The following is a 24,050-nucleotide window of genomic DNA, read 5'->3' as shown; positions in this document are numbered from 1 at the left end:
GCAAGGAACTTTTGCCTTCTGTTTTTTTGCTAGCGGTTTTATGGTTTCAGACCTTACTTTTAACTAACTGCCCTTCCCAGCTATGATCTGGAAGTAAGTCTTGCCTACATAAGGACCCAATAGGAGACTTGCCTGTCCATGCCCCAGAAAGCAGGTCCACTGAATTCAGTATTGTCAGCCTTACTGATGATGGTCCTGTCTGCTTAGAGGCCAGGCAGGATCCATGCCTACCTGAACCCTTGGAAATAGGCCCACCAATCTCAGACCCCACTGTGGACCTAACAGTAGTGACATTACCTAGTTCCATTCCCACAATCCTGGGGGCCACCACATCAGCCCAGAGACCTGACAGGAAAACTTCTTTACCTATCAAAAACAATTTGCAAAGACTGGAAGAAGTGTTTGCTTCTTCAAATGCACAGATACCAACACAAAACTACAGAGATCATGAAAAATCAAACATGATATCACAAATCAAATCAATAAAGCCAGTAACAGACCTCCCAAAATGGAGATTTATTAATTTCCTAGCAAATAATTTAAAATAATCATCTTAAAGAAGCTCAATGGGATATAAGAGAACACAGATAAACAACTCAATTTTTAGAAAAAATGTATGACAAGAATTAGAAGTTTTACTATAAAATATAAGAAAAACATAAAAGAACCAAACAGAAATCTTACAGCTGAAGAATAAAATGGAAGAATTGACAAATTCAATAGACACCTTTAAGAGCAGATTTGACCATACAGAAGAAAGAACCATCAAATTTGAAGACAGGTCATTTGAAATTGGCAATTTAGACGATCAAACAATAACAATAATAATAATAAGATTGATGAATACTGGACCTAAAATTAGTATGGAATTACAAAGGACCCCAAAGAGCCAAAGCAATCTTGAGTAAGAGGAGAAAAGCTGGCAACATCACACTTACTTATTTCAAACTATACTATGAGACTGTAGTAATCAAAACAGTATGGCATAAAAATAGACGCACAGAACAATAAAACAGAATAGAGAGCCCAGAAATGAATTCATGCATATGCAATCAACTAATGTGTGAGAAGGGCTATGAAAGTACACAAAGGAAAATGGATAGTCACATCAATAAATGGTGTTTGAGCCAAGCATAATGATGCACACCTGTAGTCCTAGCTATTCAGGAGGCTGAGGTAGGAGGATCACCTGAGCCCAGGAGTTCAAGGCCTCAATGTGCTATTATCACATCACTGCACTCCAGCAAAGCAAGACCCTGTCTCTAAAAATAAATAAATAAATAAATGGTTTGGGAAAACTAGATATCCACATACAAAATAATAAAATTGATCCCTTATACCATATATAGTTAACTCAAATGGATTAGAGGCTTAAATGTAAGCCCTGAAATAGTAAAAGTCTTGGAAGAAAAAAAGTAAAATAAGCTCCTTGATATTGACCTTGGCAATGATTTTTTTTTAATATGACATCAGTAGCATATTAAAAAAATATTTCTACAGGGCAAAGGAAGCAATCAACAAAATGAAAAGTTAAATTCAGAACCAGAGAAAATATATGCAAACTATATATCCAACAAGGGGTTAATATCCAAAATATATAAGGAATTCAAATAATTTGATAGGAAAAATAAATAAATAAGTAAAATAACCCAGTTAAAAAATAGACAAAGGATCTGAATAGATATTTCTCAAGAAAAGACATACAAATGGCCAACAGGTATATGAAAAGGTACTCCAAATCACTGATCACCAGGGAAATGCAAATTCAAACTATGAGAATTTACCTCACACCTATTAGAATGGCCATTACCAAAAACACAATATAATGAATGTTGGTGAAGGTGTGGAGAAAAGGGAACCCTTGCACACTGTTGATGGGAATGTATATAGATAAGCCATCATGGCAAATACTATGGAGGTCCCTGAAAAAATTCAAAATAAAACTATCGTATGATCCAGTATTCACAGTTCTGGGTATATCCCCAAAAGAATTGACATTGGGGTTGTGAAGAGGTATTTGTACTCCCATATTCATTGCAGCATTATCGTGTACTTGAAATTTGCTAAATGTCTATAAATCTTAAGTGTTCTCACCATTCACACACAAAAAATGGTAATCATGTGAATTTGTGGATGTGTTAATTAGCTTGATTGTGGTAATCATTTTACAATGTATATGTATATCAAATTATCACATTTTACAACTTAAATATATATTTTATGTCAATTATATCTCAATAGTGCTAAAATATCATCAGTATACAAAATGTATACTACTGTGAAATATTAAGTATAGCTATTTTCATTTTGGTGTTTATATTAGATACATTTACCAACAGTATTTTTATAATATTAGGTATATTTTTAGCATTTTCATAAAGTTGTTTAAGGTTGGAGTACATAAACATTAGTTCAGCAAAATCTTGTTTTTGAAAAATCTTTAATATCCATTATATATTTTATGAGACATATTATAAGCTTTTGTAACATTCTCATATTTAACAAAATTTATCAATCTTCAATCTTCATTTATCACTGAAAATATTCAAAATTAGAAGTACTTTAATATAAGCAATACACACTAAATTAGTTCCTTTTGAATGTAAATTCTTTGATAATATATGTTGAGACATCGCATTAAAAGGAAAAGAAATGTTTTCTACTCCATCAAAGAGAAGTTTTTGCTAAACAATACTATAAGATATCCTCAGCATAGTTAACATTACAATATTCTATCCAGAAGCTCTTCAAAATCTCAGGTAAACCAGATTTGTAAAGCCAGTTTTTAAAATAAGTCAGTATTTCTTATTTAACTAAAACTCTTCAGTTATCAACACAGTCTGGGCGCACACTTTTACCAAAAGGCATTTATTTTGATGCTTCAAATGGCTTACCATGCCTGATTTAATCCATACATTTCTTTGGTCATAAACATTTGTATTAAAATACAGAAGCTGGAAGATTCATAAAAAGTACAATGGAAAATAGAAAAACAATTCTTAGATAAGAAGGGTTCCTCAAGTTAAATATGCTATACACATTTAGTAAAAATTCTGTCATTGTAAGTGACTGTGAAAAATCAACCGTAAAAATGATTTTTGTCTTTTGCTTCAGATATGTTTATGTAAAATATTCATTCAATAAGGAAAAAAAGCAGTATTTTTTGAGGTTTACTGATGTCTTTCCAAAACATCATAAAATGCAAAAGAAAAAAAACTCTGATTTTAAATCAGAACTGCAAATGAAAAATTTTTTAATAATAAAAATTGAATTATTATTTACCAATGAATTTTTTCAGTTTATTTTATTAACCTCTCCACTCACATGTGACAGACAGACTGTCTTTTAAAAACTGACATAACTATTTTAAATAGTGTGACAGAATTTAGGTTATTTAAAGAAAAAAGATTATATAATGTATTTCCTGAGCTTCTATTGAGGATAATTAGTATTTTCATTAAAAAACAAAAGTAACAAAGAAAGTGAAATTTCAAGTTATTTTCTGTCAAGTTCCCACAGAGAAATAACAGTTCCTTTTAGGTGGTGATTTGGCTCAGACACATAGGTGTGTCATTGCTATATGCCCATCAACAATGAAACAAATGCAATGTAGAATTTTCTATTTATTTTAAAGTGAATATCCAAAACAGTCCTTCCTTTCTTGAATCAGATATAATTTTTCCATAAATATACAAACAAAACAGATACAAAATTAAAAAAAAAAAAACACGTTATTTTTCTCACCAGTTTCTTTCATCAAAACAGAAGACTGGTGATGACTATTTCTTATAAATTCATTAAATTTAGAATATATATATATATAAAACTCACTACTGCATGCAATATTATTACCTTGTTGTTTTTAATTTCCACAATAACCATATGCAATTAAATTATCATTTTTAAGGAATTATAACATTGAAGCTGATGTATACACTGGTTCAAGTTGTGCTCTGCACAGAGACACTCTCTGAGTGGCCTATAGGAGCTGAAATTCAGCTTGTGCTTCTCATCAAGTTGTGAGACTAGAAATGGGACTTTTGCACCCCAATGAAGGAAAATGTTTTTTAATTTGTATGAGATTAGATATGGACTAATCATATTCCTATATAATATTATTTATAGTTTTATAGCAAAGGAGATTCAAGTCATATTTTGTATTTATCTTAAACATGTATTTATATTGAAATTGAAAAAAATATTATGTGAAATGTTTATATCTTCATGTTGACTTTTGAACACATTGCAATTTTCAGCTCCTGTACTTGTAGAAAATATTGAAATTAAATGAGCATATAACTAATATTTTACTAGGTTTAAAAGATCTATGTCATCTGGACCCATTGGGAAGGAATCACTTCCTGGAACTTCTCAAATATGTGCCTACTGATTTGGGCACCTCCCCTCTAACCAATACCTCATAGCCTTTTCCAGGGTCTGGCTACTAAAGGGTTAAGTCATGGCTCAATAGAGAGCCTGTAGGATCCTGCTGAAGCTTAGGATGGTGTATATTCTATTTATGTTATTCTGAATGACATTCTGGTTTGGTTAAGAGGCTGGAAAAAATACAAAAATATGGAACAAATGATATGATAGTTTCCATAAAGACCCTAACCTTAATTAGTACACATTGGTAGTCTTTATATTTTCCTCCAAGTGTTTATTTTATTTGCTTTATTAATTAACTATTTAACCAACAACTATTGTACATATTTATGGTGTACATTGTGTTTTGATATATGTATCTTTATTGTGGAATAGTTAAGTCAAAGAAATTAACCTATCTATCGCCTCTCCTGCTTATAATTTTGCTGGATAAAAACATTTAAAATCTCTCTTAGCAGTTTTCAAGAACACAATATATTATTATTAACTATAGTCACTAAGCTATACAGCAGATCTCCAGTACTTAATCTTCCTAACTTAAACTTTACACCCTTTCAGCAATATCTCCTTCACCTCCTGGTAAGTACCATTCTCCTCTCTATGAGTTTAACTATTTTAGATTCCACATAAAATGAGACCATGCAATATTTGTCTTGCTGTGCCTGGCTTATTTAATTTAGCATCATGTCCTCCAGGTTCATTCATGTCATAAATGACATGATTTCCTTCTTTTTAGAGGCTGAATAGTATTTTAACATGTATGTATACCACATTTCTTTTATCTTTTCATCTGTTGATGGGCACTTACATTGATTCCATATGTTAACTATTGTAAATAATGCCAAAATCAACATGAGAATACAGATATCTCTTTGAGATGATTTGATTTCCTTTGTTTGTATACTCAGAAGTAGAAGTTCTAGTTCACATGGCAGTTCTATTTTGAATTTTCTGAGAAACTTCCATACTGTTTCCCATAATGGTTCCTAATATTGTATGGGGGCTCCCTTTTCTCCAAATGTTCACTGACACTTTTTACCCTTTGTCTTTTTTTTTTTTTTTTTTTTTTGAGACAGGGTCTTACTCTCTCTCCTGAACTAAAGTGCAGTGGCATCATCATAGCTCACTGAAACCTCAAACTACTGGGCTCAAGAGTCCTTCTCTCTCAGCCTCCCAAAGTGCTAGGATTACATGCATGAGCCACCATGCCAGGCCTCTTTTGGCTTTTGTGTTTTTGATAATGGTCATTCTAACAGATGTGAAGCGATACCTGATTGTGGTTTTAATTTGGTTTTCCTGGTGGTTAGTGGTGTTGAACATTTTTTCATAAACCTGTCGGCCATTTGTATGTCTTCTTTTGAGAAGTGTCTGTTCAGATCCTTTGTCCATCTTTTAACTGGCTTATTTGTTTTTTGTTATTGAGTTGTTTCATTTCCTTATGTATCTTAGAAATATGAGTCCCTTAGCAGATATATAATTTACAAATATTTTCCTCTATACTGTGTGTTGTATCTTCACTTTGTTTATTATTTCCTTTACTGTGTAGAAGCTTTTTAGTTTGATGCAATCCCATTTTTGGATTTTGCTTTTGTTGCTTGTGCTCTTGGAGTCACATCCAGAAAATATGTATGAAGACCAATGTCAAGAAGCTCTTTCTGTATGTTTTCTCCTACTACGTTTACACTTCAAATCTTATGTTTAATCCTTTTTCTTTTTACTGTTTTACCCATTGTTTACTATAAAACACAAATAGATCAAATTCAAGAAGATCTTCAAATCTGATATTATTATGAAGACTATGTATTTTAAATTAAAAAGTTATATTTCAAAATCAACATAAGCTTGACATACCAGGACATCGTGAATTATTTGGGATTGTTCAAATTTAAAGGAAATATATACTGCATTTATATTCTTAAAATTAATGAGAAATTTTATCACATCTAACCTTAACTCCCTTTATTAGATTCTCCACATGTTGAAACACATATAGTACTATGAAACATAACACCTGGTAAGGCTTTTCAAAAAAAAACCTCATCATCTATCTGTGAAAACATTCCATCACAGACTATGGAGTTCCTGACTTTATCTAAATGATGGAACATGAATTAAACAGCTTTGAGTTTTTAACAGTATATAAAAAAAAAAAATCTCATATTTTCTTTGTTCTTCTCTTGGCAATAATGATCTTCACTGAAATCTGAAAGCTTGGAGAATTAACATATTTTTAGTTCAAGCCTTGAAAACATCCATTTATGTCTCAGTGATACAAATACAATGTAGCAGAAAATTCTCTGTCACTATCAAACATAATTTGTACACCCAAAGAGAAAAATCTTTAGAATGTATCAAAAACTCAAGCAGTTCACCAAAATTAATACTTTTACATTTTATTACTAACCAGGTGTAGTTTAATAAGACCTTAAATGGTCTATGGTTATCAAAAGTATTTTGTCTTTTTGTAACTTATTTCTCCTTAAAGGCTCAAATAATTTTTAGCATAATGAAAAGTTTATGAAGATTTTATTTTTATTTTTTTTTATTTTTTATTTTTTTGTTTTTCAGCTCATTATGCAGGTACAAAAGTTAAGGTTATATATATTGCCCATGCCTCCCCATCCCCCTGAGTCTGAGCTTCAATTGTGTCCATTCCCTAGACAGTGCACATCGCACTCATCATGTAGGTATGCACCCATCCCCTCCCCCCCAGTCAGAACTTCAAGCATGTCCATTCCCCAGGCAGTGCGCATCGCACTCATCAAGTAGGTATACACCCATCCCTTCCCCCCAGCCCCCACCTCTGTCCGATACCCAATTGGTGTTATTCCCAAATGTTCACTCAGGGAAACCAGTTTGCTGGTGAGTACATGTGGTGCTTATTTTTCCATTCTTGGGATACTTCACTTAATAGAATGGGTTCCAACTCTCTCCAGGAGAACCAAAGAGATGCCATATCACTATTATTTCTAATAGCTGAGTAATATTCCATGGTATACATATACCACATTTTGCTAATCCATTCATGAATTGATGGGCATTTGGGTTGTTTCCACATCTTTGCAATTGTGAATTGTGCTGCTATAAACATTCTGGTGCAGGTGTCTTTTTTATAGAATGACTTTTGTTCTTCTAGGTAGATGCCCAATAATGGGATTGCTGGATCGAATGGTAGGTCTACTTGAATCTGTTTAAGGTATCTCCACATTGCTTTCCACAGGGGTTGCACTAGTTTACAATCCCACCAGCAGTGTATGAGTGTTCCTGTCTCTCCACATCCACGCCAACATGTATTGTTTTGGGACTTTTTGATAAAGGCCATTCTCACTGGAGTTAAGTGATATCTCATTGTGGTTTTGATTTGCATTTCCATGATGATTAGAGATGTTCAATGCAATCCCTATTAAATTACCAACATCATTTTTCACAGATATAGAAAAAATAATTTTACGCTTTGTATGGAACCAGAGAAGACCCCGTTTAGCAAAAGCAATCTTAAGCAACAAAAACAAAATGGGAGGTATTAATTTGCCAGACTTCAAACTATACTACAAGGCTGTGGTTCTTAAAACTGACTGGTATTGACACAAGTGCAGGGACACAGACCAGTGGAATAGAACAGAAAATCCAGATATAAAACCACCCTCATATAGCCATCTAATCTTTGACAAAGCAGACAAAAACATACTCTGGGGAAAAGATTCCTTATTTAATAATGGTGCTGAGAAAACTGGATATCCACATGTAGAAGACTAAAACAAGACACACAGCTCTCACCTCTCACAAAAATCAAATCACGGTGGTTAACAGATGCTTAATCCCTTAATCCATTTAATTGATTTTTGTATATAGTGTAAGATAAGAGCCCAATTTCATTCTTCTACATGTAAATAATGAGTTATATCATCACAATTTATTGAAGAGACTGTTCTCAGCACTTTTGTTGAAGATAAGTTGACCATATATGCATGGGTTTATTTCTGCGATCTCTATTTTCTCCCATTGGTCTGTATGTCTGTTTTATGGCATTCTTCTTTGATCATGTCAAGCTGTCTCAGACCTTAAGGTGTAAGTACTTGCTTTTTTCTTCCTGAAATTAAACCAACTGTCTCCCCAGCCATGACTTCGCTCTGTCCAAAAGTAGCCTCTTGTCATAAAATGTCTCTACTTTTTAAATGTTTGATAATAGATTTAAATCCTTACTTCTTACCATTTTCCTTTTTCCCTATGTCTTTATAGGCTGAAAAAAGACCCAGGTGTTCTCTTCTTTGGTTCCAATGGGAATTTCAAACCACAAAAACACCTTTCTGTGCCCAGGAACTCTTACATAGGCTTCAACCATTTTCAAAAAAAAGGAAGGAAGAAGGAAGAAGAGAAGGAAGGAAGCAAGCAAGCAAGCAATTCTTCTTTTCTTGTCTCTCAAGGCATTTTTGGATAAGCTTGGGAGACTTTCCCTATTCCTCCCAGGAAACCTCATTATGTAATTAATAAATCTTTTTATATGCTCTTGTTGTGTGTCTGTGGGGCCTGTTTAGTATTGATATGTGAACCAAATTTTGCATGGGGGGGAGCATCCTATTTCTGAAGAGTGGATACAACTCCTCCTCATTCTGCTCTCAGCAGAAATATCTTTTTTTCTAAAGAGCATTTTATTAAAAAAAAAAAAAAAAACTATGAAATATCATTTGCTACCTCACTACCCACTCCTGAAACTTATTCTCTACAAAACAGAGTATATTTTTAAACTCTTAAAAAAATTTTTCATTACTATGTTTATATGTTTACTTGCATATAGACTATAAAAAATATAAAGAAAGGTATGGATTATATTTCTGTTTTTTACTGTGGTACTCCCATAGCCAATATCAATATGTCTCATATAGTATCAAGTTAATATTTGTGTATTGAATAATTTTTTTGTTTTTATTTCCAAATAATCTAGGAGGTACAAGTGTTTTTTATTACATGGATGGATTGTATCATGTTGAAGTCAGAGGTTTCAGTGTACCTGTCACCAGAACAGTGTCCATATAAAGATTTTTACCCTTCACCTCACCCTCACCCTACCTCCTTCATGGTTTTCAATATCCATTACATCACTTTATGACCATATATATTCCTCATTTAACTACTGCTAATAGCTGAGAACATTTGCTATTTGTTTTTCCATTCTTGATATACTTCACTTAGGATAATGGTCTCCAGTTCCATCCAAGTTGTTGCAAAAGATATATTTCATTCCTTTTTATGGATGAATAGTACTCCATGGTATGTATACACCACATTTTCTTTATCCACTCATCAGGTAATGTACAATTAGATTGATTTCATATTTTTGCAACTGTGAATTGTGCTGCAATAAACATTTGAATGTGGGTGTCTTTTTGATAAAATGACTTCTTTCCCATTGGTTAGGTACTCAGTCATGTGATTACCCCCCAAAATAGTAGGTCTATTTTTGTTTCTTTGAGGAATCTCCATACTGTTTTCCACAGAGGTTGTGTTATTTCACATTCCCACTAACAGTATAAAAGCATTCCCTTTTACCACATCCACACCAACATCTATTGTTTTTTGACTTTTAATAATGGCCATTCTGAGAGGGATAAGGTGGTATATCATTGTGGTTTTAATTTTCATTTCCCCAATAATTAATGATGTTGAACACTTTTTCATATGTTTATTGGTCATTTTCCTATCTTCTTTTGAAAAGCATATTTTGACGTTTTTGCCCACTTTTTGATGTGGTTATTTGTTTTGTTCTTGCTGATTTGTTTGAGTTCTTCATAGATTTTGGATATAAACCCTTTGTCAGAAGAATAGTTTGCAAATATTTTCTTCTATTATGTGTTTGTTTACTCTGTTGATTATTTCCTTTGATGTGCAGAAAGTTTTAGTTCAATTAAGTCCCATTTATTTATTTATTTTGGTGTTACTATATTTGCTTTTGTAGTCTTAGTCATAAATTCTTTGCCTAGGCTGATGTAGTTTTTCTATGTTTTCTTCTAGAATTTTTATCATTTTGTGTCTTACATTTAAACCTTAAATCCATCCTGAGTTAATTTTTGTATATGGTGAGAGATAGGATTCAGTTTCATTCTTCTTCATGTGGCTATCCAAATTTCCCAGAACAATTTATTGGATAGGGCATCATTTCCCCAGTGTATGTTTTTGTCTGCTTTGCCAAAAATTAGTTGGTTGTAGCTATATGGTTTTATTTCTGGGTTCTCTATTCTATTTCATTAGTCTATGTATCTACCTTTATAACAGTATTCTGCTGTTTGGGTTACTATAGCCTTGTAGTATAATGTGAAGTCAGGTAATGTGATTCATACAGATTTATTCTATTGCTTTGGCTATTTATACTCTTTTTGGTTCCATATGAAGTTTGGGATTGTTTTTCTAGTTCTATAAAAAATGATGTTGGTATTTTGATGGGAATTGCATTGAATCTGTACATCACATTGGACAGTAGGCACATTTTTAAAATGTTGATTCTTCTAAAACATGAGCATGGGAATTTTTCCATTTTTTATATCATCTATGATTTCTTCCATCAGTGTTTTATTGTTGTCCTTGTAGAGATATTTCACTTGTTTGAATAAATATATTCCTAAGGGTTTATTTTCTTTGCAACTATTGTAAATGCACTGAGTTCTTGATTTGACCTCAACTTGACTGTTATTAGTATATAGAAGTGTTACTAATTTGTGTACATTGATTTTACAACCTGGGACTTTGCTTAATTTATTTGTTAATTCTAGGAGTCTTTTGGTAGAGTATTTAGGGTTTTCTAGATATAACATCATATCATTGACAAACAGGGATATTTTGACCTTCTCTTTCCCTGCTTGGATGTCATTTATTTCTTTCTCTTTTCTGATTGCTCTGACTAGGACTTAAAATACTCTTTTGAATAGAAATGGTCACAGTGGGTATCTTTGTCTTGTTCCAGTTCTTTGGGGAAATGCTTTTAACTTTCCCCTATTCAGTATGGTGTTGGCTATCGATTTGTCATATATGGTTACTATTTTGAGATATGTTTCTTTATGCATAATTTGTTTAAGATTTTTATCATGAATCCATGCTGGATTTCATCAAATACTTATTTTGCATCTATTGAGATGATCATATGGTTTCTGTTTTTACTTTTGTTTATGTGGTGAATCACATTTATTGGTTTGATTATGTTGACCCATCCTTGCATTCCTGGGATGAAGCACACTTGATCATGATGAATTATCTTTCTGATGTGTCATTGAATTTAGTTTGCTAATTTTTTTTCAGGATTTTTGCTTCTGTGTTCAGGAAGAATATGATTAGTAGATTTTTTTTTTTTTTAATTTGTTGTGCCCTTTCCTGCCTTTGGTATCAGAGTGATGTTAGCTTCATAGAATGAGTTAGGGAATGATTGCCTCCTTCTTGATGTTATGGAACAGTTCCAGTAGGATAAGTTCCAGTTCTTTATAGGTCAGGTAGAATTTGTCTATGAATCCATCTGGTCTGAGACTTTTATTTGTTGGAAATATTTTTTATTACTATTTCAGTCTTGGTACTCGTTATTGGTCTGTTCAGGATTTCTATTTCTTCCTCATTCAAGACCTGGAGGTTGGTTGTTTACAAAAATCTACCCATTTCCTCTAGATTTTCTTGTTTGTGTGCATAGAGGTTTTCATTGTAGTCATGGATGATGTTTTCTGTTTCTGTGTTATCAGTTGTAATGTCTCTTTTTTCAATTTTGCTTGAGTTTATTGAAGTTTTTTTCTTTTCTATTTTTGTTAATTTAGCTAGTAGTCTATCAATTTTCTTTTTCTTTTCAAAGAATCGACTTTTTTTCATTGATACTTTGTATTTTTTTTGTTTGTTTGTTTCCATTTCATTTGGTTCTGCTCTGAGATTTGTTATTTCTTTCCTTCTGCTGGCTTTGGATTTGGTTTGTTCTTATTTTTCTAGTTTATTGAAACATGACATTAGATTGTTAATTTGTAATGTTTCTGTCTTTTTGACATAAGGATTTAAAGGTTCAAAATCCTCCCTTAGCATTCTTTTTCTGTATTTCATAGATTTTGGAAACTTGTGTTATCTTTGTCATTGAGTTCAAAAAATCTTTTGATTTCCATCTTAATTTTGTCATTGACCCAAGGATCATTCAGCAGCAGGTTGTTTAATTTCCATGTATTTGTGTAAATTTGAGAGTTCCTCTTGGAATTGATTTCTAGTTTTATTACACTGTGGTCTGAGAAGACACACGGTATGATTTTGATTTTTCTGAATTTGCTGAGACTTGTTTTGTGGCTTAACATATGATCTATCTAGGAAAATGTCTCATGTTCTCATGAGAGGAATTTGAAGGTTTTGGGTAGAATGTTCTGTAAATATCTGTTAGGTCCATTTGTGCTGGAGTCTTATTTAAGTCCAGTGTTTCTTTGTTGATCTGTTCAGTTTTGACTGTGGAGTTTTGATGTCCTCTGCCATTATAATGTTGCCTTTTATTTTTTCCCCTAGATCAAGTAGAATTTGTTTTATAAATCTGGGAGCTCCTGTGTTAATAACCATCTTTGCCCTTTTGTTTTTTTTTTTACCATTGTTGATTTAAAGTCTGTTTTATCTAATATGAAAACAGCTACTCCTGCTTGCTTTTGTTTTCCATTTGCATAGATTTTTTTTCCCACCCCTTTACTTTGAATTTATTAGACTCTCTGTTAGTTAGATGAGTTTCTTGAAGACAGCATACATTTGTGTTATGTTTTTTTTTCTTTTCATTCATTCAGCCAATATGTATCTTTTAAGTAGAATATTAAGACCATTTACATTCAGTGTTAGTATTGATATGTGAGATACTGTTCTTTTCATCATATGGAATGTTATCTCATTGATTTCTTTTCTCCCCTGTGTTACTGTTTTATAAGAGCTGTGAATTAAATTTCAGGTATTTTTATACTCATGAATATTGATTATTCTGTTCCAGGTGTAGAACATTTTTAAGTATTTACTGTAGGGCATATATAGTGGTGACAAATTCCCTTAATATTTACTTGTCTGAGAAAGACTTTATTTCTCTTTTATTTATGAAACTTAGTTTTTGAAGATATAACATTCTTGGCTGGCAGTTACTCTGTTTAAGGACCCCAATCCTTTGTGGCTTGTATTGTTTCTGCTAAGACTAGTTTGATGGGTTTTTCTTTATAAGTTACTTATGGCTTTCATTTCACAGCTTGTAGAATTTTCTACTTCACTTTGACTTTAGCCAGACTTACAACTAATGTATCTTGGTGATATTCTATTTGCTGTGAATCTTCCAGGTGTTGAATGACCATCTTGAATGTGTTCATCTAAATCTCTAGCAATACCAGAAGAGTTTTCCTTATTTCATTCCCTCACATAGATCTTCCGTGCCTTTTGCTATTTCTTCTTATCCCTCAATGATACCTATGATTCTTATATTCATTCACTTTACATAGTTCCTTATTCTTCAGAGTGATTGTTCTGTCTTCTTTATTCTTTTTTTCTACATTTTCACTGACTGAGTTAACTCAGAAGCATTATTTTTCAAGCTATGAAATTCTTTCTTTTTCTTGGTCTACCATGTTGTTAAAAGTTTAAATTCCCTAAATGTCTCTTTTATTTCTATAAGGCCCATTATATCTTTTCTTATGTTATCTACTCTTTAATTAATTTTTCATTCATGTTGGGAATTATTTTTTGGTTTCTATGTGTTGATTTTCAACCTTGTCATCAATCCCATTGATCTTACTTGCCATCCATATTTTTAATTCCATATATGACATTGCAACAATTTATTTTTGTTTGGAGTCTATTGCTGGAGAACTATTATGATATTTTGGGGGTGTTGAAACAGCTAGCTTTTTCATGTTTCCAGAGTTTTTATACTGATTCCTTCTCATCTGAAACCTCTTTTCTTAGTTCAAGATAACTAGGTTTGCACTCCACCTGTTTTTCTCTGCTGGGAACTCTCTTACTCAGTAAAGAGTGATAGAGGTCCTTGGATGGCACACTGGGTCTTGCTGCAGAAGAGAAATTCAGCATGAGAGAGGAAGATTCACTGTGAGCCTTTAACACTCTTGCTTTCCTGTGTCTTATGTCTCACCATTCTCTAGAGCAATACTGTTGCACAGTCTCCAGTCAACTCCCCTGTGTCGGTCTGGTGGCCTATTACAGTGGAGGTTCCCTTCTGCAGTTTGAAATATGCATTGGGGAAGTATGGAGCCCCTGTATTCTTTCCTCTGTCCCTTCTTTATGAGTGGGTACCTCCAATTCTGTAGTGTAGGTCACCTCTCTTCCCTCCCCTTGACTTTGGGAGCCTCCTGTTGCCTCAATGTGGATTCCCAATGCTCTCTCATAGATGATCATTCTGAAGGTGAATATCAACTCACCACTTTCAATCTTCTCTGTGAGAGCAACATGTTCAGGCTGCTTCTAATTTGCCATCTGGGTCCCCACTTAAATGATTATTCTGTTTACTGAATAAAATTTTAATAAATGAAATTTTCCTAAGGCAAATTTATGGAAATAATATATAAGTGTGACCAAAATAAAATAGAATTTTGTCTCCTACACTGCCAAAATAAAGATAGAATCTACATTAGGCTAGAATTGTGGACACATTCACCATCCTTTGAGGAAGGTGTCTAATGCAATCAACCTCACTGAATGAGAACACAATCTGTGCAGTGAATTTTGCTCCATGAAGTCAGTCTCTGTCTCTTTCTTTCTCTCTCTTCCTATGTTGAATCGGGAACTCATTATCTTACTGCCTTCAATTACTTTTTATAATTGTGCTTCAAATAGCATCCTCCTCTGTACCTTCCTGAAGATGTTCATTACTTCTTTTCTATATTATTGAAGTGGATACTTGTTTTTCTTTATTGCAGCTATGACCCTGTGATTAAACATTCATAGTTTGCTAAACTTCCTACTTTAAATCCAATTATATATTCTACCTATCTAAAATCTTATAATAGTCACAATATTTATAGTTAATTCTACTTGATTTGCCCCATTTTTCACTATACTTCATTCTTACATTATGACCAACCAAGCAGAACTATGTATACTACTGATAATAAAGTTCAAAATTTTATGTTCTTTCAATAATGCCTAATTATCATTCCAAATTTTTTACTGTTATTTCTTCTTAGAAGAATCCCATTATATCCTAAGAGGATTTAGATAGTTTCTCTCTTTATCCTAAGTTACATTCCTCTATCAAACCCCTCATTTTATTTATTGCAAATGTTGTCTCGCTACTCTGTCTCATTCTTATCTTTTAGAAGGCACAAATTATATTTTATACATTTTTGTCAATATCATATAACAATACATAGTTCATGTCATAAAACTGATAAATAATACTGGAATGTATAAATAATGGTGAATGTTCATATATTGATGAGTCAGAGACAGTTCTAATGCTTAGAAGGAAATAGAATGACACATAGATAAGAAGAAATAAATATTGTAATAAGACCAATAACATACTGGATGAGTACTGCACAAGGTCCGAAGACTTAACCTACAGTGGTATTAGGTAAAACAAACATATAAACCAAAAATGGCCCCAAAGATTCAAATATTATGTAAGACAAAGAATCAAAATATGTTACAAACATTCTGAGAATATGTAAGTATATAACATCTCTCTGAGTCGAAGTCTTCCATAAATAACTTCATCAGCCTTATTTCTTTCTATTAGTGAGATATCTCATTGAGCTAAAAAAGTTTCTTGTATTTCCTAAAAGTAATGCTTTCATTACCAGAAAAGGCAAACATAGAGATTTGGGATGTGCTATTCATAATGTTATATAATACAGAATTTCCTAGGATCTCTTCCTAAACTCAACCCTGATTCTGGGATTTCCCAAATAATATGTACTTCATGAAGACTTGAGAAATTTGCATTTGTGATCTAAAAGTCTATAAAACTAAAGTAGAAATTTTTCTTAGCACAAAGTTTAGATACGTTGTTGAGAAAAAAAAAAAAAAGAGCTAAGAATTTGTACACATTTTACAAAATGTGGAAAAGAAAAACAAGGCTTTCACCAAAAACAGAACCTATGTTATGACAATGCTAACACAAGAATGTCTAACAGTAAAGGTCTAAACTCTGTAAAGTAGGAATCTATAAAGAATGTTTCTGGCACACTAGGGTTTTCTGAGAGCAATTTCCCTAGTTCCATAGAATGCATTTCCTCTTCCTGGGAATTTTTGATGACTTGGGATATCTAACTTTCAACTTAGATATCCATTAAGCAGGGAATTATCAATCTTTCTAGGGATAAAGAGAGAGCTTTTAAACACTTAAATATTAATAAGTTCAATATGGCTCAGAGGTGAGAGGTGATGAGAGGGATGTAATACAATGCTAATAAAAAAAGTAAAAGCCGGGTCATGAAAGACATGGAAACTGATGTTAAAATATTTACAATTTCTCTTAAGGACAATAGGAAGTCACTGGAGAGTTTAAGAAAGAGTAGCATGCTAAACTTTGCAGTTATGAAAATGATTGAATTTGCAGGACAATTATAACAGAGACAGAGTGATCATAAGAAAGCTATTAACATAGCCCAGGTAGGTGAAGCTAGTGGAATGGAGAATGGTGATAGCAGCAGAGATGAAATTATATGGACAGGTTTGAAAGATTTTTAGGAAAAGCGGTGGACCGTGAGTAGAAAATAATGGGGTTTCAGAATAAAGCAAAATTGATTGATAAAATAATATCTGAAATGAGTTTGTAAACCTTTTAAGCTTTGCTCAAAGATTCCCTAATAATTTGGGCAGGAAAATGGGATTTAAAAAACTAGGGTTCTGGCGGTTAAGTGGGATAAGAGATTTGGTAATTGCTATTCAAGTTTTAAATTTTTTTTTTTTAACGAATTAGAATTCGAGGGGAAATATGAAATGTAATCCCCTACACATTCACATATAAAAGTTTGATTTAAAAACCAAAAACCCAGCTTTGTAGTACTCATTCTTTCACTTATTTTTCCCTATCTTTCCAACACAGCAAGGCCAACTTTCCATTTCAATAAATATGCATCTTTATCATTACAATTAATGACTGCATAATATTTTATTAGATAATTAGATTGCTTTCTACTCTAAACATCCAATTATTTATTTAAAAGAAATCTGTGCAAGTAGTAATTTTAAATAAAAATGCATGCCTACTTTAAGGCTTTTAAAATGTATCCTTAAATTCAAATTGGTATTACATTCAATCCAGAAAAAATAAACTTATTTTTACTCATATAGTTATTTTTTTAGAAAAAAAAGAAAATAAAAAGAAAAATGAAGACTTGAATGAGAATTATACCTCTTATTTATTACAGGTATGCTTTGGGATTTGAAAACACATAACTTTCAGAGCTCTGTTTCTCATTTGGTTGTTGTAAAGATTAAGTGAAACAGACATGAATTGTGCAAATCATAAACCATAATATTCCTAGTGGATTTCCTGTATATTTTCCAATCTCAAAAAGGTCCCACTCCAGCATCCTTCACTTCCAAGAAGACCCTTATTTATTTTCTTCACAGGAAGTTTTATCTAAAAGGGTCTTTGTTCTAAATATTTTCTACATGTTTATCCTAAGATTCCCAAATTTGTCTTTGTTACTGAGTAGATGACTTCGTAAAAGTAGTAACTGTCTTACTGAATTTGCAATCTTGTTTTTAACAATAATGTGTAGTATATAGGAGGATTGCAATAAATAGATTTCAATGAAATATTAATACAAGAGTATAAAACCCTAGAACGTGTTAAACAAATGCTCAAAGGCATAAGAGCTCTTAAAATTCACCCCCAAATCCATTTTAATTTTTAAAGTTTATTTTTAAATAACATGTATCTTTTTATTTAAAATTACTAAATTTCTATGTGTGTTTGCAAAGGCAATAGCAAGAGGTACACTGTTTGAAATGTAACATTTGCTTTTTGTTTGACTTTTTAAACCTGGAAAATATGCTTTTTCAAATTGTAATGTCTATGTTTTAAGATATACTGTACTATTGTTTGGCATAATCTGAGCTTTTTCTACTCATACTACCTTGCAGGTTTGACAATCTCATTTCCATTTTTAGTGAAAATAAAGATTACATCATGGAGACCTGCAAATCTTGCATTGTTTCCTTTTAAATATTAAATGTCTTTAAAATCCAATACAAATGAAATTTTGATATGTAATAATTTTGTCTCAGCAAGAACATCATATAGCATGGTTCCAGAAGGTCCTGAATGCTATCATTGTGCTCTTTCTCTTTAAATTACCTATTGATGGTATATTTGATATGTATTTAATGTATGCAACGCATATTTTAAAAGTCCTTTAGCTATTATTACTATAGAATGAGAAACTCAAATTTTTTGTGTATTTATGTTTTAAATCTATGAAATCATCAGACACAATTCAGATTTTACAATGCTCTTATCAAAGCTATCATCTGATGTCATAGAGAAAAACAATGAAATGCTATTTTTCTTTTATCCTCCACCTCATAATATAGTTCAGTGATCTAGATAAATTGATGCACTTTTGTAAACCTGTATTCCTCCTTTATAAAGGACAAAAAGTAAATCACAGTTATTATAAGGATTTAATGAAAGATTATTTGTAAATATGGTTGTACATTGGAAAGAACTATAAACATGCAACTTATTGTATACATATATGTGCATATATGTGAGACAACCTTATATGTCAAATATATGCATATATATGTTTTTTTTTTTTTACTGAATTAGTGGCTGAGTTAAGAAACTTACTTGTGTATAAAATTCAGTGAAATGTCAGAACATTGTTGCTTTTGTTCAAAACAATTTGAAAACTTTCAAAACAAAGAAGAGCTACAAAATATTTTTCAGATTTTGACATATGAGAAATATGATTTAGCTCTTCTAAGCAGTTGCTGAAAACATTGAAAATACATTAAGGTTTCTCCCAACTATATAATCAGAGACTGAGAATAAATAAAGGGAATTTGGGTTTGATCCCATTATGATTTGTTGCAATTTCAGAAAATTCTGGAAAAAGTAAATTTTAGATATATATACACACACTTTAAAAATATTCCTTTCAGTAAGAAAAATGATACCCTTCAGTGATTATGAGAATTATATGTCAATTATCACACAGGTCAAAGCCAACAATTCTGTCCATAATGTAGGAAGCTCAAGATTACACGAAGTATTGCCCAGGGATACATGACTATGAATTTCCATTTTGGAAAAGAAAACATTAAAACTGCATATTAACATTTAATTTTATCTTTATTATGTTATCCTCACCATCATATCTTATACACTCAAGAAAGTGAAAAGGAATGGAAAGTCCTTTCCTTTCTTGATGCTAACATAAAAGTCATTAACAATTTTCCAATAAAATCTAACAAATGTATAAAAGCACTTTCATTAAATTCCTTCATATATGATACATGACCATCAATATATTGATGTGATAACTGTGATTATTTAAGCTACTGAAAAAATATTCTACTAAAAAGGTATTTTAGATAGCATGAGTTTCTTACTATATCAGATAACATTCCAACTAATAGTAGTTAAGGGCTAAAGTCATAGCTCTGTCATATTAAGAATCCAGAATCTCTTTTCTGTTTAACTTTGGTATCCATAGGTTTTGTCCCCTTTTTTTTTTTTTCATTATCCAAAGAGGTTCATAACCATATGTACATCCCTTGTACATTGATGCCAACAGGAATGGGATAAAGAAAAAATAAAGACCTGATTTCTGTTTTATTTTTTCATTTAAATGTCAGAAAACACAGTTGCCCACACGACCTTCACTTTATCCCACTGGCCAGATCCTAGCCACATAATCTAGTGGCAAGATAGTCTTTCCCTAAATATTCACATATTCAGCTCCGGCTTCTATTGCCATGGAAAAATGGGCAAAGAAATGTTACAAAATAACTTACCATTTCTTCCAAAATGTTGAACACAATCCAAAGTCTAGGGTTGCTCTGAATTTATTACTGTTTGTTATTATTGACAGTTTTTACTACAGTCTCAATAAAAATGGAATCTGTGTGTGTTTTCATGCCCAGAATTGTTATGCTTAGAAGTGGAAAGATGAGTTTTACAGTAAATCTCCTTTACTCAAACTGGTTTTACTCAAATGAGTACATGTATGTAAATGTATATATGTATGACATTCACTATTTATTACATATGTAAACATACATGAACAATGTACCTATAAGAAGCATAATTAATAACTCAAATTTTAAAAAAGTACATGTAGCATGTCTAATATTATTTTTTTTAGTTCCAGATGTATTTATTTATTTTTATTTTTTTATTGATACATAACAATTGTACATATTCATGGAGTACATGTTATATTTCGATACAAGCATATAGCATATAATGATCAAATCAGGATAATTGGGACATGATTCACCCAAAACATTTATCATTGTTTTATGTTGGGAGCATTTGAAAACTTCTAGTTATTCTGAAATATAATAAATTATTGTTAACTATAGTTGTCCTGTTGAATACTAGAACTTTTTCTTTCTATTTAACAGAATTACCCCTTCACCAACACCTCTTCATTACCCTGACCCAGCACCCTTATCAATCTCTAGTAGCCACCATTCTATTCACCACCTGCTTGAGATCAATTTTGTTTAGGTCCCATGTATGAGTGTGAAAATGCAATATTTGTCTTTCTGTGCCTGGTTTATTTCACTTAAAATAATGCCCTCCGGATCTATCCATGTTTCTGCAAATGACAAAATTTCCTTCTTTTTCATGGCCAAATAATATTCCATTGTGTACATACATCACATCTTTTTTATCTATTCCTCCCTTGATAAACACTAAAGCTGATTCCACATTTTAGCCATTGTGAATAGTGCTGCAATAAACACTGAAGTGCAAATATCTTTTGGTTACATTTTATGTCTTTGCCTCACCCAAGCGAGGTTTAGAGGCATGTCCTTCCCCTCTAAAATGCTCACCGTGTCTGTGACCATTAGTTGTGAGTTTGCCCCCCATGGCCCCTTAATCCCTAAAGAATATTATTACCGTGTGAGCATCATAATGTTGATCAGTTAGTACCAATCTGATAGCGAGTATATGTCTGGACTATTCCTCCGATCTTGTGATACCTCACTTCCAATAATGGAATCAAGTTCAATCCAAGAAATATAAGAGGTGCTAGATCACTGTCGTTTCTTATAATTGAGTAATATTCCATTGTATACATATACCCAATTTTAGTAATCCACTCATGAATTGACAGGCACTTGGGTTGTTTCCAGATCCTTGCAATAGTGAAGTGTGCTGCCATAAACATTCGGGTGCAGATGTCTTTATTATAGAATGTCTTTTGCTCTTTTAGGTAGATGTGCAACAGTGCTATTGCTGTATCAAATGGTATTTCCACTCCCCGCTCTTTGCGGTATCTCCAGATTCTTTTCCACAGAGGTTACACCAATCTGCAGTCCCACTAGCAGTGTAAGAATGTTCCCATCTCTCCACATCCTTGCCAGCATTTGTTGTTTTTGAATTTTCTGATAGAGGCCAATCTCACTGGGGTTAGGTGATATCTCATTGTGGTTTTGATTTTCATTTCTCTAATGATTAGAGATGTTGAGCATTTTTTAATATGTTTGCTGGCCATTATTCGGTCTTCTTTTGAAAAAAATCAACAAGAAAAAATCAAACAACTCCATCAATAAATGGGCAAAGGAAATGAGCATGTATAATATTATTAAAAGCAAAATAGATAAGTAGAACTCTTAGAAAAATAATTTTTGATCTTATCTATCAAAAAATATTGAATCATGTTAAGAGCTAATAAAATAGATTCTTCTTGTATACATTTTCAGCCATTGTAAAATTCCAAAATATCATATATTTTCCATTTTACTTTGTGTACTTTATTCCTTGGTCATATGTTTTGATCCTTTAGTTCATTGAAATGTATTGCTTAAGTAAGGATGCTCAAAAAAGCAGAAGAGACAAAATGACCTCCTCAAGGAAACCTGATAAAATCTTTCAGGTAACATTTGGGTTACCGGATACTTTTGTTAGATTCTCTAATATCCTATACATATGAATTCAATAGCAAACAGAAATGAAGCATATTAAGCAGAAGGAGAAATAAGTCATATTAAGGGAATGATCTGTGATAAATATCTAGTTGTTTTTAAAGATATTAACATTTTCAAATTAAACTATATGAGTAGACATTACTAAGAATTAAAACAGTGGATCATGATGTAACTAGAATAAGGACAGCTGTTTCATTGCATTTCATTTTTCTTAATTTTACTCCTGACCGATTTCCATTAAATGCTAAATGATTAACAAAATGATTAGAGTTTAAGAAAAAATATCCTTAAAGAGAGTTCTTCACAGATTCCTGATCATTTAAAAAAAAGAAAATACTAGAGAATGTAATACTAGGGAATATATTCATTGAAATGGTTTTCTTGTATGAGAGTGGGAGCATATGTTAAGAAACAGCAGATAGGGACAGACTTTCCACTTATTTTACTTTCCATCTCTACTCCCATATAAATAAGAAAACTTTTGGCTGTAAAGAAACAAAAGATCTCTTAAGCCAACTTAAATAAAGGCAATTTTTAGGATGCTAATGAATCTTGGGAATCTTATTGCTTGTGGTATAGCTGTGCTACTCAGCAAATCAACATCAAACAGCTGTACTCTTTTTCTCTCTACTCTGTGGCCACATGGTCTTTTTCATTTTTTTCCCATTTCCATTTAATCTCTACATACACTTTCCTCTGCAAAATTTGTTCTTTTTTCCCAGGTTAACATATTTTGCATGTGGCTTAGGGAAGAGCTCTTATTGGCTTAGAGGGGCTCTATCATCTCACTATGTTTCTTAACTTCAAATCCTCATGTTGTTTGGCCAATTACTGTGACTTAGCTCATTCAGAATACAGCCCTAATTCCTTTCTCTACATCCTCCCTCTCCTATAGAGGTTGAAAAGCCAGAAACATAATTTTTTTCTTTCTTTATGTGAAGGTTTCCATGTAACCTATTTCTACCAAAGGAAACACATGTGGAATCTAACAAGGGTTTTGGGAAAATCTTGATTTTTGGAAGAAGACATTTGTGTTGGTTAACTTTATATGTTAACTTGAGTGGGCTAAGGGATGTCCAGATAGGTGGTGAAACATTATTTCTGAGTGTGTGTAAAGGTGTTTCTAGAAGATATTAGCATTTGAATTGGCATACTAAGGAAGATCACCCTCACCAACGTGGGTGGGGATCTGCCAATTGGTTGAGGGTTTAATATAACAAAAAGACAGAGGAGAGGTGAATTCATTCTTCCTTTCTGAGCTGGGATATCATAATCCACAATTATCCACTCACTGTGCTTATTGACTTGGCCTCTGGCATGAAGGAGTTCAATTTAGTAACAGAAACACAAACTATGTCACTAATAATAATATATAATTGTTATATTATACTAAAAATGTGGTTACTCACTGTAAAGTATTTCAGTCTATCTGCATAGCAAAAAAATGTCCACAGAAATGCTATGTTTGAGTTGGCTTCCTAAGACATTAAGAATTATCAGATGTAGAAGTGTTGTAGGAGAGAGGGCAAGCAAAGCGATTCTAGGCAAATGCAGATAAATGAACACAGTTT

This window comes from Eulemur rufifrons, chromosome 7 (genome assembly GCF_041146395.1).
Source record: "Eulemur rufifrons isolate Redbay chromosome 7, OSU_ERuf_1, whole genome shotgun sequence".
NCBI lineage: Eukaryota > Metazoa > Chordata > Mammalia > Primates > Lemuridae > Eulemur > Eulemur rufifrons.
Note: the sequence above shows the minus strand (reverse complement) of the source record.